General features: G+C 40.5%; 1 long non-coding RNA gene and 1 pseudogene across 2 annotated transcripts in view; both read left to right on the top strand.

The window, feature by feature from the left end:
• The first annotated feature begins 1,563 nt into the window (after positions 1-1,563).
• Positions 1,564-22,981, top strand: part of LOC107518768 — a 64,316-nt gene continuing 42,898 nt past the window's right edge. For both annotated transcript variants that reach the window (XR_001598946.2, XR_001598945.2), the window contains exons 1-2: positions 1,564-1,689; positions 2,983-3,132. This is a non-coding gene — a long non-coding RNA (uncharacterized LOC107518768). The remainder of the gene's footprint in view (positions 1,690-2,982; positions 3,133-22,981) is intronic.
• LOC118608783 lies at positions 2,704-2,822 on the top strand (annotated as a pseudogene).

Genomic DNA, 22,981 nt, shown 5'->3' with positions numbered 1-22,981 from the left:
TGGGAAGCATTTAGTGGAGAAATGTATAAATTGTCTTAAGAATCAAATCAAGAGTTAAGAATCAGCAGGATTTAAAAATGATATTTCTCAGAATTTTCTGAAGCAACTTACTAATAAATATTCCAAACATATAAATTCACCTGATTCAGGATTGATCCAAAAGTTAAAGAGATGACAACAAAATCTTAGCACATGTTATATTTCATTGACTATCTGATTAAACCAGTTAAAATATTCTCTAGTGTTTAAATAATATCAAGTATTCTTTCTTATTTATTATTTCCCAAACATAATTTAAAGGTACAAAAGTTTAAATTATACATTGTAAGAATTCAGATCTATTTGGTTGTTTAAATGAATCAAACAAGATAGGGGAGTAGAGGGAGATGATACTGAATTGTCATTCACAAATCATTACAAAAATGATCTGAAAGACTAAGTGACTACACATAATTGGCCCTCTTAAGATAAGCTACTGACTGGTAGGAACAATAAACCTTAGATTTCCTCAGTAAAATAAAACCATTACTTAGCTTGTATGTTATAAGAGATACTAGTCCTTCCTATTAAATTTCTGTAATCGGGTCATCTGGAACCTGATGCAGCCAGGTCAGAGTAGTTACCTAGCTATATTATCAAGCAAACTCTGGAATTCTCTGAATATGGGGATAGGGTATCAGCCAGGGCCAGAAGAGATCACGATCAGGAGGAAGCAAATACAGCAAACAGAGGACTATTTCAGGAATACTTGTGTAGAAATAAGGTCAAAGTAGAAGTAGGAACTTGGGCCCCTAGAATTACACTAGCATACCAGGACTCGAGGGAAGGTGGGTGGAGGGAACTCATGGGGTTATCCTTCTACCTCAGCACACTCAAGGACCAGAGAGACACTTGCATAGAAAGAAGAATGTAAGAGGACCTAACTTGTAGTCTAGCTCAAGGTAAACCTTGTCCTTCCCTGAAAATATGTCCCAGTCTTAGTAAAAGTGGGAAGCTGGTCCTAGAACAGACTGTAAGTTTTATAACCATAAATGAGTAAGTCACATTAAGTATCATACAGCATACATAACTCTTATTTATATATTTATATCATGAAAACAATCATATGTTTAAAAATCTCTTCATCATCTGTGTTAAACATTTATTAGAAGGAACTTCTATGACTATTCACAGTCCAGATAGTTAACATGCCCTGTGTGTTACTTGGCAGTATATAAGCAAAGTATCTAGTCAGCTCTCTAATTTTCTTTGCAAAAAACTCTGTACTTAAATCAGTATGTGCAAAGTTGAATAAGGCATGAAATTCAATAAGTAAAACGATATTTTAGAAAAACAGCATCTCAGGGAGAAAGTACTGTAGTCTTTCAAGGTGACAATTTTTAAGCTCTGTCTATTAAAAATTAATTCAGTCTGATCAAGAATAAAAATACTAACGAAATGCTTATATGTGCAAAAGTTGAAAGAGAAGGTGTTTCAGTCAATACCTCTATATATTTAGAACTAGAAAGTGACAACAGTCCTCAGCAATTTATTTATTGTCATATTTTTGTCTCCAGACACATCCATGTAACATGTGCACTGAACTTTCAGCCCTCAGAATAGAAGCCCAAACATTCACTACATACTTATGTCTACGATTTCTTCTGAGCAAAACAGAACTTTCAAGTAAAAGAGAAAAGAATATAAAAGGTTTGTTTCTCCATTTTGCAATTTTTTTTCTAAATATACACATACACAGTAATATCAGATTTGTAAAGCAGGATGCAAAATTATGTATGTACTATGATTACATCTATGTGAAAAATGTAGTGGCCAGAAATCCACTAACATTGTACTCGTGGTTATGTTAGGGTCACAGAACCCTGGGTGCTTCGCTTGTCTTTGCCTTGACTTTCCAAATGCTCTGCGGTGCTCTTATCCTACCAGGATTCCCTTGTCTTCCTCGTTGAACACCTCTAGAGGAATGGACTCAAAGCCTAAGTAATCAGTGTGCAGTATATTGACAGTTTGGTAGGAGAGGGGGAGAGATGCCCATCCACATTAGAATTTGAAAGCCCCATTGGCTTGCTGTTCTTCAGAACCCCTCCTGTGCCCTGGGGCCAGGAATGACGTTTCCTCCTCCTTCCCCTCTCCCATCCCCTCTCCCCCGCAGCACCACACCCCTGCAGGCCCCCTCATTGCTGCTCCAATCCTTGCCCTCCAGAATCCATACCTCTCCCTTCAAGTTTCCTTCTCCTGACAGCATTCAAGAAGATTTAACTCTCTCTTACCTTCTGCCTCTAAATTTGCTTACCAAACCCATCCCATCAAGGTACTCAGAAAAGAAGAGGATTCTGCAGTTACCAGGAACCACCCTCATGATGTTTGTGTGAATATAAACTGGCGTAATTTTCCAAGAAGACAATATAGCAATACCTATCAAAATGTAAAGTATACATATCTTTTGTCCCTGAAATCCCACTGCTAGAAATTCATCTGATGGAAATGTAAAGAAAGGTCACTGAGGGGAAAATGTACCTGGGTGTTTTCTGCAGCAGTATTTGCCATGGCAAAAATTGGAGCTATCTAAAGTGTCCACCAATATGGCACTGGTTTAAACAAATACAGTGTTTTCATGTGAAGAACTATCACACAGCTATTAGAGAGTTCATATAGAATATGAAAGCTCTCAAAATATATTGTCTTTTAAAAAGTCAAGATATTGTCTATGGCCATGGCACCCTGAACATTCCTGATCTCATCTGATTTTGGAAGCTAAGCAGGGTTGGGCCTGGTTAGTACTTGGATGGGAGACCACTTAGGAATACCAGGTGCTATAGGCGTTAAAAAAAATTAATAAAAAGTCAAAATATTAAACAATCTTTGTATTTTTCGGAGGGTGTAAACCAAAGACCCTAAAAAGAAAAAAAAAAAAAAGTCTATGAAGAAGTACAGCTGGTCCAAAGACAAAACTCAACAATAAACTGTCTTTGCGTTTACCAGTGCACAGACTGGAGAGAGAAAGAAGTGACCCTTGAGCAGTCTCCCTCTTGCCTTTCCTGCCCAAGTGATGCAGCCATGCGGGCTTCTTTGGGAGAACAGCCTTCGTGATACAAGTGGCTGATATGGCCACCACAGTACATAGTCGTAAAGGTAAGCAGATGCATCCTCCACAGCCCACCCTCTTGTTGCCCTGTCACCCCCTACTTGGGGCAGTATCATGGCCAGGATGGGGCAGACGGGAGCCCGCCACAGAGGGGAATTCTGCCACGCTGTGCCCTTTTCATTGCCTCGGTCTCGTGCATTCCTATTTCTTGTGGAGAAGCCAGATGGACCTGATTTCTCTGGTGAGTTACCGTCAAACATGCGACCTGTGTTCTTTAGTTTCTTTCATTATAGCCCTCGGAGATGCTGAAACATCAGCCCTAAACTTTAACAGATAGCACCTGGACTTTCTCATCTTGTTTCTTTCTGAAGCAATCGCAAAACACTTTAGTAAAAGAGATTTATGACAGCTCTTCTATTTTTTTTTTTCGTTTTATATGTCTGCTAAATTCCACTTTTATAACATTATAGAGAAAGCCACTGGTGGAATCACAGTGTCTAGAAATGTTAACTTTTCTGTAAAAATAAGGCCACTCAAATCTTGTTAAACTGATATTGTATTCATCGTTCCTCTTAATGCCCACGTTCATTCCAAAGGACTTATAAAATGAAATCATCAAAAAGTTCCCAGCTGCACAAGTCTTTTGAAACTTTTCTGTCGTAACAGAGTCTGCGTTACACATTACGAAAACACGCAAGGGGGCTTAAAGATAGTTTAACAAAAAGACTAGAAAGGGAAAATATCCAGGTGGCTTTTTAAGTGTGGAACATAATAAAATGGTGTTTGGAAAGTATTATGCCAAGATGTAATAACTAGAAAACAAGAAAGTCCATTTATAAGCTCCAGTGTAATTTTAAGTCATAAATAGAAGACAAGTTGAGAATGCAGGGGGAAAAATAACATGAGCATTTATTAAATGTGAAACTAAAAACCTTCAGATATAGAAGAGCAATATGACAGTGTATTTTGGACCCTTCCTTCAGAAGCTCTGGACTGCGGCTTTGAATTAGATACTATGTCAGTCAGGGTCTTCTCAAGGAAATCACTTGTGTTTAAGACAGAGGGGCCTGATGCAGGAAACTGGCTACCCTGGGGAAGGAAGGCTGAAATGCCAGACAGCAGACAGGGAGACAGCCCAGAGATTAACACTTATGGGAAGCCACCACCACCCCTGGGCCAGAGTGAGGAGGCAGAGTGCGAAGATCATCTGAGGGGAGCTGAGAGAGGTTCAGTTGCTCCATATTGTGTTCCTAGGGACAGATAGGGAGCAGGAGACATCCGCTGGCTTCTCTCTCCTTCCTCTGCCATCTTCCACTAGTGCCCCGCTGGCCGTTCCAGCTTGGGAACTAGCCTGCAGGGTCCGTGCCTCCTGCAGCACGAAATAAAGCAGGGGAGGCTGAGGAAGGAGTCCCAGCACTGGCACAGATACCGTCTGCGTTAGCAGGATACCCTTCCTACCTCACGTTCAGGTGAGGACTTCCCCCTGGATCATACCAGGATGACCAAAGGGCTCTCCAGCTGCACACGCCTCTGCTCGGAGCAAGTAGGTTCACCCCTGGCTGCCCCTTGAGTCCTGACAGTGTTGCTCTGCTGTTTTACTTACAGTAATATTTCAGTTTGGCCTTACACATTTTTAAAGGGCCCATTTGGCTTGTAGTTGTGGTGTCCTGCTGTAATTCATCCACTGGCCTTTGGACAGAGCTCACTTTGTAACAACATCAGAAGCAGGTTAAGATGAAGTCCAGCTGGGCACTTGTCCATGACACCAACACATGAGGGGCACTATGAGATCAAAGGGGCATAAAAACATCTCTGGTAATATCACTAGCTGGAAATAAAACAAACAAACAAAACTTGAATTTCTCAAAATTCCTCTAAAGGAGATACGTACTGTATCTGGTTGAACTTTTAAATCTAGCTTTAGACACTGCCTCCCGCACCACCCCCAAGCCAAACAGCCTCTCTTTGTATATGCTTGGAAATGAGCAGACCAAATCCATGCAGTAGAGGAAATCCGACGGCTAATATGATTAAAAAGGAAGGGTCAAGTCTTGATCTACAGCCCCGGGGTGTCCCCCATGCCCCTGCCCTCATCATTGTTGATTCGATGGTTACAGGATGATGACCACCAGCAGCATGCCCAGGAGGAGGGAGATTTCTTCCCTCAATACTAGACCGGAAGGGTCACCAACGCTTTTTGGCCAGGCTTGGGTTTCTTTGGAAATAGTTTTCTTAACAATTTAGTCATCCCCCCATCCTATGCACGTGGTTGCTAGTGCAAAATCTAAGGTGTCTGAAATGGATTCAGGGAGTGGGATTGCTCAGACCTAAGCTTCACTCTTATGGGAAATGCTCACCTTCCTGCTTTCTCTGGTACCAGCCTTAGCTCGTGAAGGAGAATTAAGCTTTTCCAGCCTTCCTTTCCCCAGACACAGGGGATAGCCAGTTCCACTGAAAAGTATCTCTTAGCTTAACCAACATGGTGGGACTGCTTGTTGGTCAATTTAAATTCAAAAGGAAACATGAAAGGATACACAGCAATTATAAAATTTTTAGCTCAACTATTTACATTATTTTGGTGTGAGGCCAAGGCTTTTTCTTCAAATGTGGGTCTGGGTCTTTCTCACATAAACCTCAGCCATAATACATGGAAGCATCTAAAATTTACAGTTTCTTTTATTTTTTTATGTGAGCAAGCATTTTAAAACCTTTGTGAAGCATATGACAGAAATCCTTTTACATTTTTATAATTTCCCCTAATTTTTATAGTTTGGAAGCAATTTTTTGAACAATCGACATAATTTATCAAGTCTTTCCAAATCATTTAATTTAGCTCTTATAGAGAAAAAAAATCCGTTTGGTCTCATCAGTTCCTGTAATTCTGTAATATTTAATTAAATTATGTAATTACAATAAGTATAACTGGCATAAATACGTTTAGGACGAGAACTGTATTGGGTGGCCATAGACTCGGTGGCAACCAGTGTGCAGTCCGTTCTGCAGAGGTTGGTTAAGACGGCAGCTACTGCATTATGTTCTCTTCCTGCTCTCAGAAAGGCCCCCAGTAGCCTAAGTTTGTCTCACATAAGACAACTCAGGACCACAATATATATATTCAAAATCTCCAAAGTCCAAATTTTCTTTTCCTATTAGATGTCTTAATGCTATAACCTTGATGGAAACATGGTCAGAGTCCCAAAATACAATAGGAAATATTTTAACCAGCTCTTTGCTGCAACATACAAAGGTCACCCACTACCCAGCTTGAAATAAAATCATCCTCGCTATACTCCAGCCTACTTTCTCAGCTCCGACAATTCCACTTTTAGAATCTAGTCTTTGCAACACCCAATTTTCTGATAAGAAATTCTGAATTGTGTTTCTTTTGGTTTCAAGTAATAGAAAAGACTTAAACTGGCTTATTCAATAAAGAAAATGTGTTGGCTTGTGTAATAGCTCCAAAGCATGAGTAGGTTTCAGGCAGGGCTCAGAGGTCCAGTGTACAGTGGTATTGATCGTGCACTGCTCAGAGGTGTCTGGGCAAGGGAGCAAGTGGGAGCTCAACCCGGCCCACCCACCAGTAGACCCAGGCATGAAGCTGGGTCTACCAGGAGGTAGGAGTGCCATTTCGGCCACAGAAAAAAGCCTCCGACAGCAAAACCTTCTCTTGCCGGCTGAGTTTGCCCAGGTTATCCACCTGGGAGTGCCTCGTGTGCTAACAGTAGGAGCCCCAATAGCTGATTCTTATCAGTTTATTTTTCCCTCTTTTCCAAATTATGTCAGCAACATCCGTAGGTTGGCTCCACTCAAGTTTAGCAGATGAAGGCCAACATCAACCAAGTCTTCCTTTTTCTTATCCAGTGGGAGAGTGAACTCCCCAATCACTGAATAGGCTGACCTCACATTGACTCGGCAAGTATCATGTATCCATCATTAACCCAAACACTGTGGCAGAGGGACTGAAATATACCGGTTGGCTAAGGTAGGATTTTCATCTGCCATTCTGCTATTTGTTTTCTTTCATATATCTCGTCTGTTTTGTTTCGATATTTCTCCAGGACTGCCTTCTTTTGTTTTAAATAAATGTTTTCTAGTATATCATATTTTTCCACTTATTTTCTTCTTATTTGCCCTAGGGATTGCAATTAACATCTCAATTTAAAATAATTTAGCTCAAATTAATACTCTAAGTAATACACTTCTGTTCCCCCTTCCTCTGTCATGCCATATTGTCATACAAATTATATCGTAGGCCCATCAACACAATTTTATTATTTTATACAGTTTTTTAAAAAAGATATTTGAGATAATTGTAGATTCACATGCAGCTGTAAGAAATAATACGTGGCATTTTAATTATGAAGTGTCTTGGTGTGAGCTCTTTGGGTTCATCTTGTTTGGGACTCTGTGTTTTCTAGCCTCAGATGTCTGTGTCCTTTACCAGGTTAAGGAATTTTTTAGCAATTGTATCTTAAAATAGGTTTTCTGTTTCTTTCTCTCTTTTTTTCTGTGACCCATATGATGCAAATGTTGGTATGCTTAACATTGTCCCAGAGGTCCCTTAAACTACCCTCATTAAAAAAAAAATCTTTTTTCCTAATGCTCTTCCTTCTCTTCGAGGCCGGCCGCTAACTCATTCTTCTATATAATCTAATCTGTCGGTGATTTCCTACTTGTGTATTTTTCACTTCAGTTAGTGTATTCTTCAGTTGTGATTGGTTCCTTTTTATGTTTTCTGTCTCTTCACTGAAGTTTTACTGAGTTTTTTTCTTCTACTTAGTGCATCGAGCATCTTTATAATATTTGTTATGAACTCTTTATCTGGCACGTTGCTTGTCTCCATTTAGTTCCTTTTCTGGGATTTTGTCCTATTTCATTTGAAACATATTCCTCTGTCTCCTCGTTTGGATGTTGCTCTCTTTTTTCTATAACTTAGGTGAAATAACTTCTTTTGGTCTTGAGGGAGTGGCCTTGTGTAGGAGCTTCCCCCTGTAGACTGCATGTGCTGAGTGGATGTCTTCAGCAGGTCAGGTGTGGGCCACAGGTAGACTCAGAGGCAAGCAACACCAGGGCCACCTTGGCAGGCTGGTTGGAGTTGGAGTGTGTGGGGGGCCTTAGGCAGTCCTGGGGGCAAGCCACTCTGGGGCTGGCTTGTTCAGCTGGCTGGAGCCAGAATGGTTGTGGGACACAGCAGGGCCTGAGAGGGCATGCTGTGCTAGGACCACCTTGGCAGGCTGCTGGACCTGAAGGGGGCATAGGCCATGGGGATTCCTGGGGTCAAGCTGTTGGAATAGCCTTAGTGGACCAGCTTGGCCTATAGTTGGACCCGACTCAAGCCACAGAGATTCCAAGGGGCAAGTTACACTGGAATCACCTTGGAAGGCTGACTGGAGCTGTAGTTGAAGTGGGCTTGGGTAGTGAGAGTCCCAGGAGCAAGCTACACTGAGGCCAGGATTATAGTTGGAGCAGGTGTGGGCTGTGGAACATCCTGGGGCAAGCCGCCCCAGGGTCCAGAGCTCTAACTAGAGTGGGTATGAGCCACGAGAAGTCCTGGGGGCAAACTGCATAGCTGGTGTGGGTCCAGGATGTACTGGGATGATCATGGCTGGCTAGCCAGAACACCTTGATCATGCCATCAGGGTGGAGGGGGAATGCAACAAATGCCTCTCTCTGGTGCCTCCCATCTAGGAGAGAGTACACATCCCATTTGTTAGATGCTCTAGGGTTATTAAGTGGATTTCCTTATCATATAGTCTAGGTTCCCTTTAAATCGCTGTTTTTGTTTGTTCGTTTGTTTGCTTTTCTGTGCCCAGGGTGAGTGTGTCTATGCATGGCTCCTCAGTGATCCCTTACTACTGCACATCTCTGCAGTCGAGGTAGGGTGGAGGGGAGGTTCCTACAGTACTGTGTCTCCATCTGTCCTACTCATTTCTATGTGATTTCTTGTTTGCTGTGAAGAAGCTGTACACTCAGCCCTCAGTTCTTGTTCAGGGGGAATTTCTCCGTAGGCATAGATTCAATGTGTTCATGGGAGGGGATGAGTTCAAGGTCTCCCTACACTACCACCTTGGATTCCTCTTGTAATGTCTTTTATATTATGTAGTCACCTTTAGTAGTGCTCTCTATTTCTTCAGGTGGATTCAAGTTATTGTTTAGTAACCTTTCATTTCAGCATGAAGGAGTCCCTTTAGTGTTTCTTATAGGTCAGGTTTGCTAGTGAAAAATCATCTCCAGTATGGTTATTTGGGAATACCTTAATTTCTTCTTTGTTTTTGTGGGATAGTTTTACTGGATGTGGAATTCTTGGTCGACTTATTTAAACACTTTGACTATTTCATCCTGCTGCCTTCTGACCTCCATGATTCCTAATGAGAGGTCAGCTGTCAGTCTTGTTGAGGATTCCCCTACACATGATGCGTCCTTTGCTTTTAAGATTCTCTTTGTCTTTTGTCATGTTCACTATGATGTGTCTAGATGTGGTTCTCCGAGTTTATCCTATTTAGAGTTAATTGAGCTTCTTGAATGTGCAGTTAATATTTTTCATTAGATTTGGAACTTTTCTCTTTCTCCATTCCTTTTGGGTCTCACATTATACACTTTTTGGTATGCTTGATGATACTCCATGGGTCTCTAAAAGTCTTGTTTATTCTTTTTAATTCTCATTTCCATATGTTTCTCAGACTGTATATCTCAGTAGACCTTCAGGTTTGCTGACCCCTTTTCCTGGCCATTTGTGATCTGTCTTGAGACCCACTGCTGAACTTTTCATTTCAATTACTGTACGTTTTCAGTACTTTGTGAATTTCTTTTAAAAAAAATAATTCCAGTCTCCTTATTGTTAGTCTCTGTTTGGTAAGACATTGTTCTCCTACTTTAGTTATTTAGATGTAGTTGTCTTTAGTTCTCTGAACATATTTATAGTTGTTGACTTTAAGTCTTTGTCTAGTAAGGCCAATGTCTAGGCTTTGTCAGAGACAGTTTCCATTGATTGTGTGTGTGTTGGAGGGGGCATATTTTCCTGTCATGGTGGTGGTAGTGGTGGTGGTGGTGATGTTGAAAACTGGACATTTAAAATAATATAATGTAGAAATTCGAAATCTAATTCCTTTCTCACTCCACATGATTTTTTGTTTTTATTATTCAGTTGTGTGTTTTTTTGCTGCCTATTTGCTGACTTTCCTGGACTGATTCTGTAAAAATCTCTATTGTTTCTTATGCATAGCAAATGAAGTCTCTGTTCATTTAGCTTAGTAGTCAGCTAATGATTATACAGAGATTTCCTTAAGTATCTTGAACCAATAAGTCTCCTATTCTTGGCCAAGGTGTCTGTTTATTGGGGTATGCCTGCAGTGCTCTTGCATACAGGTTTTAACTATGCCTTAGCCTGCTTGTACAGAGCCTCTAGGTCAGCCAGAGTTTAGAGATTAGGTCACTTCTTCCCAGGTCTTTCCAGGGCATTTTCACATCGCTGCACATAAGCATGTCTTTCTAGATTTCCAGCAATATCAGGGCTTTTCAAAATCTCTTATGAACAACTCATTCCCCAATTTTTCCCTTCGAGTTTTTTAGTTAGCCTTTTATTAATCCCAAATGATATTTCTGCCTCAGGCACCTGCAGTGTTACGCAATTGCTACTGCTTGTTTTCTGCAAATGCTCTGGCAATAGGGCTGTTTATATTGAGTAAGCTCTGAATTAGGCTAAATAAATACAAGGTCCAAGAATAGACCTTTTCAAGCAACTACTAGGCAGGCCAAACAGTGACCGTTATCTGGTAACGGGGCTTTGGGAAAGTTCTCATCGCATTCTGTGTCCTTCCCTGTACTGGTAGGTTTCTGGTTTTCACTGTGCTCGTAGGGCTGTGGCTTTCAAGGTTACTGTGGAGCTGGAGTGGGAGCAATGGGAAGAGGGGAAATCAAAAGCTCGCTGCTTTTGATTTTTTTAAAAAAAATTTTTTACTTAGCTTCAGCTGTTTTCCTTTAAATAAACACTCCTTAGGTTATTGCAAGTCTTTGGTTAATCTTCAGACTTATAATAAAGTTTATTTCGACCCTTTTGCCAGTGTCGCATGGATTTTTCAGAGGCCCTTACTCTACCATTCCAGAAATCCGTCTCTTCAGTGTTGCTTTAGCACGCATTCACTCTGTCTCTGACACTCCGGAGTCTCTCTCAGTAGCTGACCTTTCTTTGTAGCTGAGAAGAGAAATTAAATGGGAATTAGTCTCCTTCCTCTAACTTATAAATATTCCATCCTCTTCCTGTCATGAAGAAAGAGATGTACTGACTCCTAAGTCAAACTCATCACTTCTCTGCTGCACCTCCTAGTGCCTTCCCGTCTTACTCAGAGCAAAATTCTGAGCCGTTACTATGACCTGAGAGGCCTTTAAAAATTGTCCCCTCCACTACCTCTGTGATCTCATCTCCTACTGCTCTCCCCTTTCTCACGCTGCTCCAGATATCCTGGTCGTCTTGCTATTCCTTGATCAATGAAGCGTGCTTCTACCTTGGGGCCTTTGCACTTGCTGTTTCCTTGGCTTGGCACACTTCGCCTTCAATGTCCACATGGCTTACATCCTTCATGGATTTACAAGTGTTTTTGTTGTTGTTGTTGTTGTTGTTGCTGTTGTTGTTTATCAGAAAAGCCTTCTCCGAGAATGGATGATTTCTTTTATTGAGTATCTTCCCTTTTGTCCTGTGCCTTCACTGAAATTTATAAATGCTTAGGTGCCTCTGTTAAAATAAATCCTTCCTTTGTCCCACTTTGTTATCTAGTTATCCTTTTCTCTCTCCTCTACTTCAAAGCTTAATGTTTTGAGAAGTTCATAGTTATTAAAAGGTTTCATACTTACATATTTCATTTTCTTACCTCCTACTCACTTCTTAACTCTCTGCAACCTTACATTCACACCCAGCACCACATTTAAACTCAAGGTGACCAACAAGCTTCTTGCTGCCAGATGCAATGGATAGTTTCACAACCTGACTTGTACTTACCTTTTGCCAGTTTTTGCCACTCCCACTTTAAATATTCACTTCAGGGGCTTGACTGACATCATACCCTCTTGGTTTTCCTATCACTGCAGCTGATCTCCCTATGTTTCCTTTACAATTACTTCTCTTCTACCTGTTTTAAATGCATGCACCTCTCAGAATTCCCCCCCAGCTTACCTTTCTTATACACACACTCTGTGTGATTCTCCATCTTTAGGTTCCCATTTACATGATGATGACTTCCAGATCTATAACTCCAGCCTGCTTTTTCCTTCAGAGCTTCAGATCTATATGCCTAGCTGTCACCTGATACCCACAGACACCTCAAACTTAACATATTTAAACTTGAACTCATCTCTCCCACCCACCCCAACCTACTCCATTGTCCCCTACATACCTCTGTGGCTAGCTTCCTTCTCCCTTACCACCTACACCCAACAACCACACACAACAACACCACGATCTGTCGATTCTAACTCCAAAATTCCCCAGGATCCATCACTTCGCTCCATTCCCATGGCCAGCACCCTGGTTTAGGCCACCATTGTCTCTCAGCAGCGTTATTTATTTTCTTCCCATAGCTTTTAAGATCATGTTAATATCATTAGTAGAGTTTATAAAGCCCAGCATGATCTGACTCTTGCTTATCTCTTCATGTCTATCTTAAGCCACCACAGCCCTCAAAACCTATGATCCAGTCGTGCTATGCCTCTTCCATCTTCTCGCTCCTGAACTTTCATGCATATGTCCCTGTCCTCTGGTTAATTCTGATGACTCCTTCAGGTCTTGGTTTAGGATTGCCTTTCTCCACGAAACCTTCCCTGATTCCCCACATCTGGATTATGTGCCATATTATTTACAGGACTGTGTGTTACACAGATTTATTTGGGGTGAGGGACATAAAAGAGAAGTGACTGTGATCTCCAACTGAAAACTTGAAAGGTGTAAGTAGTAAAGAACCCAACGGAAGGAATCTAGACCATGCTCCTTAAAATAAAACATTACTGACATCTACTCAAGTGGACTGGGGTCGGGGGGCGGGGGGCTGTTACTAAGATCCACTGGCAGTGAGTGGAAAAGAGGCCTCAGATTTATGGTCAACGTAAGAGCAGAAAATTGGCAGGACCAATAAAGGGGCCAGGGCTCTGGGTCAGGGGGTAGAAGGAGCCAGTCAGAACTCCTGGAACCTACAAAGTTCCAGACATTTGGCTTTTGATTTGACAATCTGGGGCAAGTAAATCTCCCAGGTGTCCACAAGGAACTGGATCTCCACAAAGATAATAAAAGCAAACTATAGATTCTAGGTTCAGATTTCTCCTTATTATTAGATATGAGTCAAAAGCAGGTCTTATGCATGGAATGGTTATCCCTGAGTGCCCAGCTCTCTCAGCCCACCAAGCCCTTGCTGCACTTGATGAATGCTGGATTGGAGAACTGCACCTTAGCAAGAAATTGACCTCAGCCCTGCAGAAGGGACTCCAGCTACCACTGATCTGGTGGGCTGGCTTGTAGTCCATTCTTCACCCACTGGTGATGAACCCACATAGAAATGACCTTAATTTCACTTATATTTGAAGATTAGGGATTAAAAATTATCATTAGGATGGAAGGAAAATCTATTCAAATATGAGTAAGAATCTAGAATTAAATTTGTGTGTGTGTGTGTGTGTGTGTGTGTGTGTGTGAGAGAGAGAGAGAGAGAGAGAGAGAGAGAGAGAGAGAGAGAGAGAGAGAGAGATATCTTGAAAATACACGTAGATAAGAAATCAGCTTTTGGAAGTCATTCTCCCAACCAGTATATTTTATTTTAGACTATTAAATTGATGAAAATATAAGGTTCAGTGAAATGTAAATGACAAAAAATATAGGTATCATTTATAGGAATGTCAAAATTTACTGCCTAGACAGACTTTTGCACTTGACTCAAAGAGCAGAAACATACAAGTCAGTAGTATTAAAAAAAAAAAAAAATCTTTCCTTCATTGTGCTTCCGGCAAGCAGCCTGGAAGAATTCTTCAAAAACTCTGACTGCGAACAAAGGCTCTGTCATGTCATTTGAGTCCCTGCCACTGTGCTTTGTGCTTTGGCATTTCACCAGCTCATTTCTAACCGCCTAAGCAGGTCTTTCATCCTGTGCTGAAGAAATGATGTTTCTCTTGCCTCATTTTATAAGACAAGCCAAATATATAATCAGAGGCAGATCTGGAGAGCAGAGTAGGTGTAGAAAGTCTTTCCTCTCTTGAATAGCTGTACTCAAACTACCTGTAAATCAGTGGTCCTCAAAGCGTGGTCCCAGGATGAGCATCATAGGTCATACCTGGGAATGTGTTAGTAATGCATATTCTCAGGCCCCACCCCAGACCTACTGAATCACACATTCTGGCCTGGAGCCCAGAAATCTGTTTTAACAGACTCTCTGTGTCATTCCAATGCTACTACCGTGGGGTGCCACTCCTTTCCCTAATCTCAGGTACCCCAGATCAGGGGTGGAACAGAGGACCTAGGCTCATCCAGTTAAAGTAAATGTCAGGACTTTATAGGAAGCTCCCAGAAGACTTCTGTTCTTCCAGCTGTCTTGGAGTCAGTTCCTTGTACAGCTGGCTTGTAATCCCAGAAGGAGAACCTGTCTGAGAGTGAAGCCAAAGCATGGAAGACAGCCAAGTGAGCTGGGCCAAGCCCTGTGCCTAGAGGCAGAGAGAAACAAGTCCTGGTGATATTTCTGGAGTTCAGACATCAAGCACCACTTCCAGCCAGCTTGGCCAGATACAGAAACTGGCTTTTTACTGAAGCCAGTTTGGCTCTGGTATCTTGACACTTAAGACTGAAGGAATTCTAAGGGATACAGCATGCAAATGTTATTCTGTGCCAGTCAGTGAAGATAAGTGTTTCTTTTAAAAACACTAAACTAATGAGAACTCACCCTTAGCAAAGAACTTTGTCTCCTGATTTATAAAGAAACTAAAGGTCACTTTTATAACATGGCCCTTTTCTTCCTCCAGTCTCAGATGAGGTGATGGCGACCTACCTTAGCCCTGTGCCACTGTCCTTCACCTTCCCACATCTCCCATGACCTTGCTCCTTAGGCCATTCCTTTACCGCCTATATCATCACCTCTCTTTCTCTACAACCTCCTTGCCTTCAGTCTACAAATATGCTCAAATCTCCCATCCTAAAAGCTACCTCATTTGACACGGTGCTCCCCTGTTGCACGATTCAGCCTCTTAGCCACCATACTCATTCAAACCTTGCAAATAAGTAGCGTAGATTTTAAAGATCAGTCAGCAACACCACTGTCTACCTAATCACTCATATTGGAAACTTAGCTCTTCCCTCTCCTTGACTTCTATGTTCTAATCAATCACACATCCTACAGATTTTGCCTACCAAAGAGTTTCAGAATATGGCTTTTCCTCTCCATCTCCATCACCTCTACTATAATTTGGATCATTGTTATTTTTTCCATGGAGCAGATTTTTCTTTTTCTCTTCAAAGTAAGCCTCCTACAAGCCTCTAGAAGACCTAATATGAAAACATAGCCAAGCAAAACTATATTCAGATTCCTTCCTTGCCTCATTGCTGACAACAGTCTTTCTCAAATTATCAACCAAAGAATGTCTGCATCATGCTCACCTAAGGGTGTTTGTGACAGTGCTGATTTCTGAATCTGACAACTGTCCTTCCAAATTGTAATCGCCAGCCGATGACTAGAAATCCGAATTTTCCCATATATACCTCAGTAGCACATTAAAATTTTGGAACCTCGGGCCCAGTGATACACCAGGAATCTCTCTTGATCCTGGCCCTGGCCTCTCCCATCTCTTTCTCACTATTCCCTGACTTTAACTCCATTCTTTGATAATCCTAAATACCTTTATTTTATGGCACTGCGTCTCACTTCCTGATGTTGCTTGTGCCCCTGCAGAAACACCCTCTGGCTCCTGCCCTCATGCACCACCATCCTTTGCCTGGTTGTTTCCTATTTATCCATTGAGATTCAGCTCAAATCTCCTCTCTTACGAAAATACTTAATGTCCTACTCTCCAATTCTTCTTCTCTCGCACATAATGTCCCCTTCTGTTGAGCATGTTAGATCCCATTTCGAGCTTTTACGTGTAGATCTCTATGATCGCTCTTATGCCTGTCTCATAATTTTCAATTTGTGTACCTCTTTCTATTCAACTCACTAATCCACATCCTGAGCAGAGGCTGGAAATAGAGCAGGCACTCTGTAAATATTTCTTCCATAAATGAGGTGCACACACTTGTTCTACCTGTCCCTGTTAGCTGTTTCTACTATAGGAACTGGAAATTGTTAATAGACTAATGAGCCAAAGGTGTATAGGCAGGGCACACATGGTAAGAGCAGGGAGCAGGTGGAAGGTGAGATTAATAGTGACATTGTTAAGGAAGACATGGAAAGGGGGCCATTAAGGCCATTGTAATTGTGGAGGAGGAAGAGCATGAACTTCTGAAAGAGAAGCACAGCATAGAAGGTAGAGGTAATTTTCCTTTAGTCTTAGTTTGTGAAGAGTTTTTATCCAAGGGTGCTGGATTTTATTAAATGCTCTTTGGCATCTGCTGAGATGATCATGTGCTTTTTATCCTTCATTCTGTTAATATGATGTATCACATTAATTGATTTGCATATGTTGAACCAACCTTGCATCCCAAAGATAAATCCCACTTAGTCATGGTGAATGATCCTTTAATACCCTCTTAATATGTTGAATTAGGTTTGCTAGTATTTCGTTGACGATTTTTGTATCTGTCGTCAACAGGGATATTATCTTAAGTTTTCTTGTGGTATCTTTGTCTGGCATTGCTAGCAGGTAATGCTGGCCTCATAAAGTGAGTCTGAAAGTGTTCTCTTCAGTTTTTTGGAATATTTTGAGAAGGATTGACATTAATTTCTCTTTAAATATTTGGTAGAATTCATCAGTGAAACTATCTCGTCCTGGCTTTTCTTTATTGGCAGATTTTTGATTACTGATTCAATATTCTTGTTAGTGATAGGCCTATTCAAATGTTCTGTTCATGATTCAGTCTTGGTAGGTTGTATGTTTTTAGGAATTTATTCATTTCTTCTAGATTATCCAGTTTGTTGGTATATATAAAGACATATATGAAAAACCCATATCTGAGATCATGCTGAATAGTGAAAAACTGAAAGCTTTTCCATTAGGATCAGGAAGAAGAAAAGGATGCTCACTCTTGCCACTTCTCTTAAACATAGTACTGGAAGTCCTAGACAGAACGATTAGGCAAAAAAATGTTTCAGTCCATTCAGGCTGCTGTAACAAAATGCCATAGACTGGATGGCTTATAAACAGCAGTAAGTTATTGCTCACAGCTCTGCAGGCTGGAAGTCCCCAAGGTCAGGGTGCCGGCATGGTTGAGTGAGGACCCTTTTCTGGTCTGCAGACTTCTCATTGTATTCTCATACAGAGGAAAGGACGGGGAAGCTCTGTGAGTTCTCTTTTATAAGAGCCCTAATATCATCCATGAGATTCCCATCCACCATACACCCTCATGACCTAATCACCTCATAAAGGTCCCACATGCTAATACCATTTACCTTGGTCATTAGGATTTCAACATATGAATTTGGGGAGGGGAGAACACAAACATTTAGATGATAGCAAAAAGGCATCCAAATCAAAAAGAAAAGTAAAATTTGCCCTGTTTGCAGATGATGTTATCTTATCTATAGGAAATCTAAAGACTCCACCCAAAAAAAAACCTGTTAGAACTAATAAATGAATTCAATAAAGTTGCATCGTGCAATATCAACATACAAAAATCAATTGCATTTCTGTACACTAACAGTGAACTATCTGAAAAGGAAATTAGGAAACAATTTACAGTTGCATCAAAATAACAAAATACTTAGGAATACACTTAACTAAGAAAGTAAAAGACTTACACACTATAAACTACGAAATATTGATGATAGAAAACACAATAAATGGAAAGACTTCCTGTGTTTAGGGATTGGAGGACTTAATATTGTTAAAATGTCCATATTACCCAATGAGATCTATAGATTCAATGCAACCTCTGTTGAAATGGTATTTCTTTACAGAAAAAAAAAAATTCCTAAGTTTTTATGGAGCCACAAAAGACCCCAAATAGACAAAAGAATGTTGGAGGAAAAAGAGGCATCACACTTTCTGAATTGAAAATATATTACAAAGCTACAACAATTAAAACAACATAATACTAACATGAAGATAGACATATAGATCAATAGAACAGAATATAGAGCCCAGAAATAAATCCAGATATAGTCAACTGATCTTCAACAAGTGTGCCAAAAATACAGAGTAGGGAAAGGATTGTCTCTTTGACAAATAGGGTTGGAAAAACTGGATATGTACATGCAAAAAAAAAAAAAAAAAGGAAAAGAAAAAAAAAAGAAAAAAATTGGAGCCTTATCTGATACCATACACAAAATCACCTCAAAATGGATTACAGATTTAAATGTAAGACCTGAAACTATAAAACTCCAGGAAAAAAAGCATAGGGGAGAAAGCTTCATGATGTTGGTCTTGGCAGTGATTTCTTGGATGACATCAAAATCACAGGCAACAAAAGCAAAAAGGAGGCAAGTGGAATTACGTCAAACTAAAAAGCACAGCGAAAGAAGCAATAGAGTGGAAAGGCAACCTACAGAATGATGGAATGGAAGAAAATATTTGTAAACTATATATCTGATAAGGGATTAAGTTCTAAAATACTTAAATTCCTACAACTCAATAACAAACAAACAGTTGATTAAAAAGGGTCTCAGGACTTGAATAGATATTTATCCATGGAGATACAAATGATCAGCAGATAGAGGAAAAGATTCTCACTGTCACTAAATGTAAATCAAAACAAGGAGGTGTTCCTCAATACCTGTTAGGATAGCTGTTATCAAAAAAACGAAAGAGACAACAGATGTTAACAGATGTGGAGGATGCAGAGAAATCAAAGCCCTTGTGCCCTGTTGCTGGGAATGCAAAAATGGTGCAACCACTATGGGAGACAGTATGCAGGCTTCTTGAAAAATTAAAACGAGCTACCATATGACCCAGCAACCCCACTCCTGATTATCCAAAAAAATTGAAATCAGGATCTCAAAGAGGCATTTGCACTCCCATGTTCATTGCAGCACTGTTCTCCATAGCTGGGATGTGGAAACAACCTAAATGTCCATTGATGGAAGAATGGATTTTTTAAAAATATGGTATATACATAGGATGGAATATTATTCAGCCTTAAAAAAGGAGATCCTGCAATATGTGACAACAGGGGTGAATTTTGTGAACGGTATGCTAAGTGAAATAAGCCAGTCACAGAAGGACAAATACTGCATCATTCCACTTTTATGAGGTATATAAAATAGACTCATAGAAGCAAAGAATAGAATGGTGGTTGCGGGGGTTTAGAGGGAAGGGGAAATGCGTAGTCACTAATCAGTGGGTTTAAAATCAATGGATTTTGCAAGATGAACAAATTTAGAGACCTGTTGTACAACATTGTACGTATTGATAGAGATAACAACATTGTATTGTACACTTAAAATTCGTTAAGGGTAGAACTTAAGTGTTCTTATCACATTAAATTTTTTTTTTTTTTTTTTTTTGTAACAAGAGAGGGTAGGAAGGAGGGAGCTAAGAGATTTCCGATAGGATTCAGCGGCTGAATGTTAGGGCTGAACATACAAGTGTTCTGTTCCTGTGTAACACATTACTATAGATTTAACAGTTTTAAACTACACAGTTTTAGCTCACAGTTCTGTAGATCAGAAGTTTCAGAAGTTTGGGTATGAAGATAGGGAGAAGGGAGGGTGGACTGGGAGAGTTCTAGCTGAGTTCTCTGCTCAGGATTTCACAAGGCCAGAGGCAGGGTATCAGCAGGGCTTACAGCTCATCCCATTTGGAGCTCAGGGTCCATTTCCAAGCTCATGTGGTTGTTGGCAGAATTCAGTTCTGTAGTTGTAGGACTGAGGCCCTAGCTTTCTTGCCGTCTGGCCAGGGACTGCTTTCAGCTTTTAGAGGCCACTTGCATTCTTTGCCTCGTGGTCCCTTCCATCTTTAAAGCCAGCAACAGAGAATTTCCCTCATTTCGAGTCCTCCTCACACTGCATATGTGCTGAGACCAGGGTAATCTCCTTTTCTTAGAGTCAGCTGATTTGGAACCTTGAGTGCATCTGCAGAATACCAGTATAACAGCACCTAGATTAGTGTTGGAGCAACTAGTACACTAGGGGGTCACCTCAGAAGTCTGCCTGCCACTGTGAAGATAGGGAGAAGGGAGGGTGGACCGGGAGAGTTCTAGCTGGACACACTGCCAGAACAGTGGATCTATTAACTAAGGCTGAGAATACAGAAGGTAGAGGACTTTCAGGGGGAAGGTGAGTTCAAGTGCAGATACATGAGGTAAATAGTTTAAGAGAAAAAAAATCTCAACTAAGTAATTCTTTGTGTATAAGAATGTTTCTTGCCAGCTAAGCCCCAGCAGTATTATTATTTTTTTTTTGGGGGGGGGGGGTATATAAGTATTGGTGGAATAAGTTTAAAAGGAACTGATCTTTAGGGAATATGAGGATAAGGAATTATACTTTCTAAAAATACTTAGCTATCTGAAAGTTCCAAAGAATATTCTGTAACTCAGTGGGTTATAAAATGAGGGGCCAGATTTTCATTCTCTAATTCTTGAGAGAACCTGGCCCCAAGTTTTCATTACAGTAGGTATTTCTACCTGTGGCAGGAAATAGCAGTCTGCTGAATAACAGCGTTGCATATTTCTGCCTGCCGAAGACCTCACTGTGCAACGTTACAAGGTAATTTTCCTTCTTCCTCAAAAACCTATTCATAAATATGAAATATCAACTACACAGGGTGACACTTCCAGAGACTACCAAATTGTCTAGTTAAATAAATTTCCACCATTCTGCCCACCTTCCCACAAATTATTGAGATGCTAGGCATTGCAGCGGGGAGAGAAGAACCCGGTATAACCAAACCTTTTCTGCATTCATCCTGCAGACAGGGAGGCAGGGGGCAGACAGCCTTCAGGGCAAATAACTACAATACAGTCTGACCAGAGCTAAGAGAACTATGTACAGGTACTAGACACCTCCAAGGATGGAAATGAGGGCCAAAGCCAGCCAGAGACTGCATCATAAAAGGCTTTTTATACCAGGGTTCGGTTGTTTTGTGATGTAGATGCCTGGAGAGCCAATTCTCTACGTGTGTGGTCCCCCTTTTCACCCCCCCCCCCAAATTTGTCTCATTTTTTTTTTACAACTTTACTAAGGTAAAATTTAAGGATGAGAAACTGCATAATAAAGTGTGTAATCTGATCAGTTCTGACAGATGTGTACACCTGTGAAGTCATTACCATCAATAAAATAACAAATTTATTTTCCCCAAAAGTTTCCTCGGGACCCCGTCGAATCTCTCTCTTCTCATCCCATCCCAGCAATTACTGATCTGCTTTCTACCATTATAAATGACTGAATTTTCTAAACTTTTCTGTAAGTGAAACCATGTATATTCTCTTTTCTTGTCTGGCTTCTCTGCCTCAGCATAATGATTTTGAGGTTTATCTGTAATGTTGCATGTTTCATTAGTTTATTCTTTTTATTGTGGAGTTCTGTTGTAATAGAAATACATAATTTATCCTTTTGCCTGTTGAGGACATTTAGGTTGTTTACAGTTTGGGGCCTTTACAAATAACGCTGACGTAGGCTTTTGTGTACAAAGCTTTATGCAAACACATGGTTTTCATTTCTCTTTAGTGAACATCTAGGTGTGGAATGTCTACATTATATGATAGTTGTATGTTTAACTAAGAAACTGAACAATTGTTTTCCAAAGTGGCTGCACCATTTTTCCTTCCATCCAGCAAGGTATGAATTCTCCACTTGCTCCACATCCTTGCCATTACCTGGCATGGTCAGTCTTTTTCATTTCAGCCAATGAGTTGGTGTCTCATTGTGGTTTCAGTTTGCATTTCCTTGTTGACTAATGTTGAGCATCTTTTGATGTACTTTTTGGCCATTTGTCTATTTTCTTTTGTGAAATGTCTGGTCAAATATTTTACATATTTTTTATTATAAAGTTTAAGACATTGAAAAGATTTAAACAGAAGTGTCATAATCAAATTTATGTTTTAGAAAAATCCCTCAAGCAGGAAATATTGAGGATGAAATCCCAGTAGGGCCAGGGTACAGAAGAGGGGCCAGTTGAGGGATGCTGGAATCAGTCCATCAAAAGATGCTAAGATAGCAGTAGTGGGCTAAAAGATGTCTTTGACATAGAACCAGCAGGTGCTGGTGACCACTTTGACATATGAGAATTAATCAAGGAAATGTGATTCAGTTGGAAATGAGGATTTAGAATTCAAGAAAAAAATGAAACCCAGACACCTATATAGCACTCACTATAAGCACCGTTCTTTCTGAGCATTATCACAAATAGTAACTCAGGATTAATACTCATAACAATCCTAGCAAGGTGGGCATTATGAAGAGGCTGAGGCACAGAGAGAATAGGTATCGCCCCTGACCATATCAACAGATAATTACAGTCAGTGTGATTTAGGAGACGCTATGATTTAAAGGATAATAAAACATGGTTTTAGAACCAGACAACTCTGAGTTTAAATTTCATATCTATCATATACTGGCTGCATGACCTTGGGCAAGTTACTTGGGTTCTATACATCTCCACTTTCCTTATTTGTAAACAAGGATATCACTTTCTTTCATACTGTTGTGAGCAGTGAATGATGAGGAAACTTAAAAGTTCCTAAAGCAAAATATGCGCCAAACAAATGCTAGTGTTAGTCCTACCTCCCAGTAGGTGTAGCCATAGGGGTGAATGAGACCGTCCAGGGAAAACCTGTAGAAAAGAACA

The sequence above is a fragment of the Rousettus aegyptiacus genome, unplaced genomic scaffold (genome assembly GCF_014176215.1).
Source record: "Rousettus aegyptiacus isolate mRouAeg1 unplaced genomic scaffold, mRouAeg1.p scaffold_m13_p_10, whole genome shotgun sequence".
NCBI lineage: Eukaryota > Metazoa > Chordata > Mammalia > Chiroptera > Pteropodidae > Rousettus > Rousettus aegyptiacus.
Note: the sequence above shows the minus strand (reverse complement) of the source record. Positions and strands in the feature narration are given on the sequence as shown.